The sequence below is a fragment of the Lipotes vexillifer genome, unplaced genomic scaffold, assembly GCF_000442215.2.
Source record: "Lipotes vexillifer unplaced genomic scaffold, Lipotes_vexillifer_v1.1 scaffold3, whole genome shotgun sequence".
Taxonomy (NCBI): domain Eukaryota; kingdom Metazoa; phylum Chordata; class Mammalia; order Artiodactyla; family Lipotidae; genus Lipotes; species Lipotes vexillifer.
Genome location: NW_006783631.1, coordinates 3,025,122 through 3,029,025, shown reverse-complemented (window position 1 = coordinate 3,029,025; position 3,904 = coordinate 3,025,122).

Genomic DNA, 3,904 nt, shown 5'->3' with positions numbered 1-3,904 from the left:
GTTCTCTGCATTCCTGCAGATGCCTTTCAAAACCAGAAAACGATTCTGTTAGGAGTCAGTAAGAAGGAAAATAAAAATGAAAAAAAAAAAATTGGGCCTACTTATATAACCACACTGATACTTTTGTGGCTTGTCCCCCACTGGCAACCTGCTTGGCACTGGGTGTTCCCAGGGACACTAGGCCCGGACCCCAAGCCCGGAGAAGATCTGGGAGAGCATGGAAGGCCACTTTGGTAGACTTGGCTGGCCTTTTGTTTTATTTTACATTGTAATGGCCACTTGGAAGTGAGCTCTGTGGCAGAGAGGAAAGGGGAGGACATTGGTGAAGATCTGGGTCCCTCGAGTTGAGGTAAGCTGTCTCCATTTCTCGTGTGCTGCACATGCATCTGTTAGTTAGAGAAAGTCAGAGCCAAGGTTTTAGGCATAAACCCAATTTTTAAGAAAGTTGTCAGATACACCAAGTCACCTCTAAGTCTTCCCTAGCCTGGTGGGCGGGGGTATCTCATGAGATTAGGTGAAGATAGGATCCCAGTGACCATGATTCTGGAGAAATGAGTCAACTGACTGCTTTAGTGGATGCAAAGGAGCACGTAGTAGATGCTCTACACCTCTCTGTGCATCAGGGAGCATGCCTCCTAGGCATCTGGTCTTTGCCTTGGGGAAGTAGATGGATTAGACCACATTTCATGAGAGTTTTACCAAAGAACTTGCTCACTAAGTCTCCCATCCTCCATACGCAGAAATAATGACCAAAGCCAAGAAGCTGTCCAGTTTGTTGAACACAAACTCTAGGAAGAAGAAGGCTGTTTCATTCAGCTCCCTGAGGCAAGTGCTTAGAACAGTGGCTGCACATAAATATGTGTCAGTGAATGAATGGTATTATATTGGAGATTCTGAATCAAAAACCAACCAATGCAATGGTCAAGTGGCTTTTGAGCACAATGAACCTAGAAGCACACTCTGTTTTAACAAGCTAAATTTTAAGAAGACAAAGTAAGGAAAGGGAGAGTACTAGTAATCGTTGGTACTTGTATGTATCAGGAAATTTCTCATGTTCTTTGATGGGTAGGTATTGTCCCATTTTCCAGATTAGGAAACTGAGACTTGGAGAGGTTAAATCACTTGCCTTAGGTCACACAGCTAATGAGTAGTTGATCTGTGGTTCAGACCCAGGACTCCCATGTTGGAATGCTTTCAAAGATGTAATTACTGTAGCACTTCCTTATTAGAGGCTCACTGCCTCAGCGTTTAGGGATGTATCAGACTGCTTACACTTGATGCTAGAAAAATGTTTTAAATTCTTTTCATGGGAAGTTTTAGAATTTTGTGATTCAAACCAGATTAAGCAGGTGAAAGTGCTTTTTTAGACTGTTTGTCTTAACACTAAAAAATTTGTTCTGAATCCAAATCCAGTATAAATGTATTAGCCTTTTCTAGCCAAGAGTTTACAGAAGTAAGAAGTAAATCAACATGCCTCCAACCCTAGGAGGAAATGTGAAAGAGAGAGATGGATGTTTGATCAGGTCTCAGAGGGCTCCTTTAGTTCCAACTCTGCTGGTAAACAGCTGTGTGATCTTGGATAAGTCCCTTCACCTCTCAGGACTGCAGGCTTATCTATGGTCAACTAAGGGACTAATAAACCTTGCTTTGCTTACTGCTCAGATATTGGAATCAAGAGAAATATGGAATTAAAATACTTTCAAAATTTATAGCATCCAATTAAGAAAACATTTATGTTTGTGATGAAAATGTCCTACTTTCTGTAATAATGGAGTTTGAGCTTTTTCCCATCTTATTTACCTAATTTTACTAATTTAATTTAATTTTCATCTTCTGAGATAACGTATACTTTTCTCGTTTAGAATTTCACTCAGCTTTTTTCGCTTAGCTAAATGGCACTTTTCTCCCTTGGTTTGGCAATTGTGAATATTTTTCTGATTTTTTTTTTTCTTTTTAATTTTAGCTCAATCAGAATTTACTGTTCTTCTCTAAGGCAACAAGTCCAAGTACCTGAATTCATCTCAGCACAGAGAGTTGAGACAATGTTTCTCTCTGTACATACATTTCTAGGGTTGGCCCCAGATATGAAATATAATTATGGTGCTTTCTTGCCTGATATTAGGCAAGTCTGAGGAGGCCTGGCGTACATTCCTTGGGCTCATGAGTAATTATGGTGTTGGTGATGATCAACTACTTTATAAGGTCTTGGGCTGCTAGTATTCTGGTTCTTACGTAATGCACAAATCCCATGAATTTAATTACCACCATCTTGGTGCCTAACAAATATGCTTCACTTGTAAGCCTTGTATGTATTTATGTTCAGATGGGACTAAAGGGTGTGTGTTTGTGAGTATTGTGACCACTACAACCCATACATTCACAAAAATTGTCCCCCCAGATTCAGATTGGCTTTTGGTTTAATGGCCCATGCATTTGATATTTCTTTCTTGGTTGGAAAACTATTTTTCAAGTTCTCTTTTTCTCCACCTTCTTTCTTCTCCCTTCTTTGTCTAAACTGTATAATGCTGTGTTTCCTTTTGAAAGATTAGGTAAGAGGGAACACGTGTGTGAAAGTTGTGGCCAACTCCCATGTGTTGGGGGCTGGTGAGATGAAGGCCAAAGGCCAAATGACTTCAACACCTGACAAGTGTGTGGATCTCATTATGGCCATGGGGTCTGGAGGCCTTAAAAAAATCAATGGATTTGCAGGATGCATGGTCAACATTTGGTGAGAAAGCAGGTCTTCAATGATTTTGTTTCTAATCCATGGCAGAGGTATGGCCCTTCAAGAAAAAAAAAAAAAATCCTTTCATCTCCTAGCAGCAAAGTTTCCATCTACCCCATATATTTAAGGGATTCACAGAGCTTGAAGCAGTATTTGAGATTATCTTGTCCAATGCCTTTATTTTATAAATGAGTAGCGTGAGCTCAGGAAGGAGAGTTTCCCAAGTCCTCATAACCGACCAGATTCCCTGACTCCCAGCTCAGCCCTCCATATGTCACACCTGCTGTCATGGTGCCGATTCACATCCACTTCTCCAGTGAGTGGCCTTTGAGCACCTACTCTGTGCTTGGGGGTAAGTGGCTTGGTTTGGAGGTCACAAGGAAGTCATTCAGGCATAGCTTTGGCCTTCAAAGAATTTGTTAGCAATTTGGAGAGTCAAGACTAATATGACACAACAGTCTCATGTGCAAATGGCAGCTTATAGGTCAGAGTTGATGTAAGTGGAACAGTCCCGTTCCTCAGGATGTCAGAGTGCAGAAGTTGGGGAAGGCTAGGCTTCTGGGAGGAGACTTGGAGGCAGAACTTGAAGCAGGTTTTGGAAGTTTGAAGTTTTGGCATTCCAGGAAGAAGCAGGGCTTGTGAAAGGCTCAGAAGTCTTAAGGAACAGCATGTGAGTAAGTGTTGGGAGTGAAGACAAGCCAACTTCTCAGTCCCTGTGTGGAGGATGTGGAATGATGTTGGCTCCACAGCATAGGAGCACAATGCAGACAGCCTTTCATCCAGGCTAAGGTGTCTACTTCCTTGTGCAGAGAATGGACATCAATTACAGTTTTAAGTAGGGCAGTGAGGAGAAAAAATGTAGATAACTGGTTAGAGGAAAGATTGGAGGGAGGTAAGATCAGAAACAGGGAACCAGTTGGATTAGTTTGGAAAAAGTCCCAGCATGAGGTGATGAACCCCCTGAGCAGGAAAATGGGGAATACAAAGCAGCAGGTGCCGAGGGACCCCCTTAACTCTGCGGGGCTGCCTGGGTGAGGGTAAAATTTGCAATGCCAGCTCCTAGAATGACTAAAATCTTTGCCTTCCAAGCTTTGTTCTGGTTGTCCATATGGCTTTTCCAGGAGTGCTGGCACAAGGTATGATTCTTCACCATTTAGAGGCAAAACTGAAGGCAGGGAA